Source organism: Cynocephalus volans, chromosome 2 (genome assembly GCF_027409185.1).
Source record: "Cynocephalus volans isolate mCynVol1 chromosome 2, mCynVol1.pri, whole genome shotgun sequence".
In the NCBI taxonomy this organism is placed as follows: Eukaryota; Metazoa; Chordata; class Mammalia; order Dermoptera; family Cynocephalidae; genus Cynocephalus; species Cynocephalus volans.
The window spans coordinates 232,611,847-232,617,520 of record NC_084461.1 but is presented as its reverse complement, the minus strand read 5'-3'; the positions used below and the strand labels follow the sequence as shown (position 1 = coordinate 232,617,520).

The 5,674-nt window shown below is 33.8% G+C and overlaps 1 non-coding gene across 1 annotated transcript; it reads left to right on the top strand.

Moving 5' to 3' along the window:
* The first annotated feature begins 379 nt into the window (after positions 1-379).
* On the top strand, positions 380-486 carry LOC134371309 (U6 spliceosomal RNA). The gene has a single exon (XR_010022749.1). It is a non-coding gene; the product is annotated as a U6 spliceosomal RNA (small nuclear RNA).
* The last annotated feature ends 5,188 nt before the right edge of the window (positions 487-5,674 follow it).

Sequence of the window (5,674 nt, the reverse complement as noted above, 5' to 3'; positions counted from 1 at the left end):
TATCAATATCTATATCTGTGTATCTATCTATAGTATATATAAAAAACATATTATATATGTATGCATAAATGTAAGCATATTTGTATAAATGTAAGTCAAAACCATAAAGAAAATAGTGCTTGGGACAACTGCATACCCACATGTAAAAAAAAAAGTTGGACCCTTACCTTATATCATATACAAAAACTAACTCAAAATTAATTAAATACCTAACTATGAGAGATAAAACTGTAGCACTCAGAAGAAAGCATAGGTGTAGCTATGGATTTAGCAAAGGATTCTCAGATATAACACAAAATGCTCAAACAATGAGAGAAGATAAACTGAACTTCATCAAACTTTTGGGTTTCTAAGGACACTATCAAGACGGTAAAGAGAAGTGCTCATTTCGGCAGCACATATACTAAAATTGGAACAACGCAGAGAAAATTAGCATGGCCCCTGCACAAAGGTGCCACACAAATTTGTAAAGTGCTCCATATTTAAAAATAAAAGTGAAAAGACAACTCACAGAATAGGAGATTATATTTTCAACCATATATCTGTTAAATAACTTTTTTCTAGAAATTATAAAGAACTCCTACAACCCAGCAATAAAAATGTAAATAACCTAATTAAAAATGAGCAAAATATCTTAGAATATTTTCAAAGACACGCAAATGGCCAAGAGAACTGGAAATATATGTCCACACAAAAACTCATGCACAAATATTTACGGCAGTGTAATTCATAATAGTCAAAAGGTGAAAACAATGCAAATGTTCAACCCAAAACAAATAGGTAAACAAAATGTGGTATATACATACAATGGAATGTTATTTGGCTATAAAAGGAATGAAGTACTGATACATGCTATAACATGAATAAACCTTAAAAGGATTATGCTCAGTGAAAATATACATTTACAAAAGATCACATATTATATGATTCCATTCATTTCCATAATAAGAAAATTTATAGGAATAGAAAGTAGATTAACGGTTGCTTAGGACTGCATGGGGGATCTGAGGGTTAGGGGATGGTAGCAAAAAAATGTGGGGTTTATTGTTGAGGTGATAAAAATGTTTCAAAATTGACTGTGGTGGTAGTTGCACATGTCTGTGAATATACAAAAAAACATTTAATTGTGCTCTTTACATGGACAAATTGTATGTCATATGAATTAACTAATATATCTGTTAAAATGGCATTCATGCAAACACAAAATAATTAGAGAAGAACACCATTTACAATAGCAACAAAGAACATTAGATACTTAACAATCAACTTAAAAATGCATAAAAACCTATGACAAAAAGTTTAAGAAAAACAAAAATATATAAAATTATACTTGAACAAATAGAAAGACACTCTGTTCTTGGATAGGGTGATTCAATATTATTAAGATGTAACTTCTCCCTAAATTAATTTATAAATTTTACACAGTATCATTAAAAATTTCCAAAAAGAATGGTTATGGGATTAGATAACTGCTATAGTTTTTTTGGAAAAACAAACATGTAAGTATATCCAAAAAACCTTTAAAACTAAGCGCAGACTAATTTTACAAGATATTAAAATGTACTATAGAGCCTCTATAATTAAAAATGTGCAATACTGGTTTTTAAATGGAAATGCATATTATTTAAATAGAGTAGAAAAAATAGAAACACTCATGTGCATATAAAATTTAGAATATAAATAGGGTGGTATCTTAAATCACTGTAGTAAAGATAGACTTTTTAAATAGAAAAGTATGGGGACAAGGGTGTACACATTTGAAAAAATAAAAATTAGATTCATACTTCATGCTGTTGACAAGAATAATCTCCAACTGAATCAAGAATCTAAATATAAAACACCCAATCATACAAGTTTTAGAAGTAAACATGGGTTAATTACTCTTTAATTGGTATAGGGAAAGGCTTTCTAACTGTAACTCAAAATTCAAGGGCAATTTTTAAAAAGACTGATAATTTTAAATACACGAAAATTCTTAAAATGCATGGCATTTTTTTCTTTTAAAAACTCCATGAACAAGTAAGAAACAATTGACAAACTGGAATAAAATATTCTACAGACAAAGGAAAATATCCTTAATATTCTTGTGTTAATAAAAAAAACAACAAACCTTAAATTTAGAAACAGAAGTCCAAATACTTATGAGAAAAAAACATAAGAAAATTTCCCAGAAGAGTATATGAAATATGTAAAAATTATATGAAATTTTTAGGAAACATATAAAAAATTTCCAAACTCTTACACTTAGTGATGCTAATTAAAATACTGATATCATGTCTCATTTATCAAATTGACAAAACTTTTAAAATGTATGTTATTATATTCTACTGCCACAGCTGTAAGAAAGCAAACTTCTATAGAATCCTGGTGGGAATGTGAATTTATAGAACACTCCTGGAGAAGAATTTGGAAATACCTAACAAAACTATATATATTCCTTTCTTTTGAGCCTTGATATCCAATTCTAGGAATCTTCTCTGGAACCAGACCTCCAATAATAAGAAACATGCATGTACATTATTTGTATTAGTCTGTTTTGGTTGCTTATAACAAAATATATGGAACTTGGTAATTTGTAAGAAAACAAAATTTTTTGCTTATGGTTTCTGAGGCTGGGAAGTCCAAAGTCCAGGGAACACATCTGAGTGTCTCGGTGGTGGTGACAGTGACCCAGGGGCATCACATGGCAAAAAATGGTGGAGCGGAGAGAGAAAAACTCTTTGGGTGCCTTCCTTTTAAAGCCCTCAGAACCACACCTCTGACCACCATTATTAATCCATTCACTATGGCATGGACCTATAATCTAATCACCTCTTCAAGGCCCCACCTTTCAACTAACATAATAGGATTTCCCGCCCTCAACAGTTAAGTGGGGATTAAGCCTCAATGAGGTTGTGGGTGGGGGGCGGCATTCAATCTACAGAATTCTGCCCCAACCTCCTAAATTTACGTCCTTTTCACCCACAAATACATTCATTTCATCCTTGAGGTTTTAATTTGTTTCAACTCAAAAGACCAAAGTTCAGTGTCCCATCCGTGAAATCAAAAACAAGTTAGCTACTGCCAAGACACAATGCTGGGGCAAGCATAAGGTACATATTCCCATTCAAAAAGGGAGGAATAGGCCAAAAGAAAGAGTAACAGGTACCAAACAAACCCAAAACCCAGCAGGGCAGGCATTAAATCTCAAAACTGGTGAATCAGGTACCTTGACTTTATGTTTGACGTCTTCTGCATGCTGTTGCGGGCGTTGGGTCCCCAAGTCCTCAGGCAGCTCCACTCCTATGGTTTTCCTTGTCTTAGGTGAGGCTTTAGCTCTCTCAGTCTGGTGTTGCATGCTGGTAGCTGTACAATTCTGGGGTCTTCATGGTGGTCCTGCTCCTTTGTCTCTACTAGGCATGGCACTGATGTGGTTTCTCTGCTGTAACTCCTACCATACGTTTCTGCTTGGCATTGCTCTAGTGAAGGCTCTATGCAGTGACTCCGCCCCTGTGACAGATCTCTCCCTGGGTCCCCAAGCTTTTCCGAACATCCTTTGAAATCAGGACAGAGGCTCCCAACCCTTCACAGCTCTGACTTTCGTGAGCCGGCAGGCCTAACACCATATGGATGTTGTCAAGGCTTCTGGCTTGTATTTTTCAAAGCCGTGGGTTCCACCATACCTGGGGCCAATTTAGCCACAGCTGGAGCAGCCAAAGCAGCTGGAGTGCTGGTGCTGGAAGCAGCTTCTCTAGCATCCCTCATTGAGGTTAGAGGTCATACAATCTACAGCAGTATTCATTTCAGCACTGTTCACAGTTGCAAAACAGTGGAAGTAACCTAACTGTTCATAGATAGGAGAGCAATTTAATAAAATATGGTTAGTTCATATGTCAGAGTATAATGCAGGTGTTTGAAAAATGAAGGAGATCTCTTTGAACTAACATACAGAGATATCCAGTAGTCTCTAAAACCTAAGGATGGCTTCCAGCCAACAGCAAAAAAAGAAGCTAAGAGCCTGAGTCATACATGCAAATAAATGAATTCTATCAGCAAGTGGGATGATCTGGGAAGTGGATTATCCTGCAATCATGCTTTGGAAGAGAAGGTAGCCCAGACCAATTGGACCAATTCTCCTGATCTCTGGCAACTGTGTGATATAGATTTGTTTCACAGCAATACAAAACCAATTCGGTGATATAATAAAATAAATAAAAATTTAAAAATAAATATATAGATAGCTCTCTTTTGTAGTGGAACTCTAAGCAATAGATATAGAAGTAGTGATGAAAATAGAAAATAACTATCAGACAAATGCCATCGTAATAATTACTCCAAGCAAAATTTGTAAATGAATACTAAACTTAGTGGGCAAAAATATGATACAAGATATTTACAAAGTCTCAAAGAATTTCTCCACAAGATACTTATTAATCATAAAGGAAAAAGTCACAACTTTGTAGAGCTGTGACCACCTTAAACAAGTGATCAAATTGTATACCACCATCAATGAGAACACAGATATTATGTGCACCCTAGTATGTTGCCCTAAAAAGGGACCATCATACTTTTGTTGATATACTGCCAAAATGAACCACTTTAATGTAATTACAAGAAAACTTCAGACAAATTGAAATTGAGAGACAGTCTACAAAATAACTCCTCAAAATGATTAAGGTCCTGAAAGGCAAAGAAAGACTAAGGAACTGCTTCAGTTGGAGGAGATTAGGGAGACAAGACAACTAAATGCAATGTGCTGTACAAGGCTGGATCCTAAAAAAGGAAAAGGCTATTAATAAGAAAATTACTGAAATTTGAATAAAGTCTGTGATTAATAACTTTGTATCAATATTGTGATAACTTGATAACTTTCTGGTATTGATAATTGTGCTATAGCTATGTCAGACATTAACATTAGTGTATGGAGGAAACTGAGAAATCTTTTTAACATTTTTGCAACTTTTCTGTAAATGTAAAATTATTCGAAAATAAAAATATTAAGAAAAATGCAGTATATGCCATAATCTTAATAACACCAAGGAACAAGAATTAGTATATGCACAAAAGGAGGATTTTAAACAGGGATGACTGATATAGTCATGGAAAAAGAAAGAAAATCATAACCATAAAAGAAGAATATGTTTATATGAAAACAGAAAAATACATATATGTAAAAACTTGCAAATTAAAATGTGATTATTACATATTCTAAAACCATCACATTAGATAAATATTGTAATGCACTCAGTTGTAGAGGAAGTCAGAGAGCTGGAAGTACAAACTAAGCTGTCAAAAATGGAAAGTGATAAAAATGAAGGGACACGAAGGACGATGAAGGCTGGCATTTATCTAACAAGGGTGAGGAACAGGAGGACCATGTAGTCAATGCCCATATGCATGGGCTCCACGTCGGTGGACTCACCCAAGCTCAAACTGAAAATATTTGAAGAAAAATTGTGTCTGTACTGAACACGTACAGACTTTTTTCTTGTCATTAATTCCTAAACAATTCGATATAACTATTTACAGAGTGTTTACATTGTATTCGGTATTTGTTTTTGTTGTAACATAATTTATTGCACATATCTGTGTTTTATTGTAACAAAATTGATTATACACAGTTGAATATCAATACCTGTGCACAATATGTGATGCTCAAATCAGAAAAATTAGTATATTCAACATTATACAACGT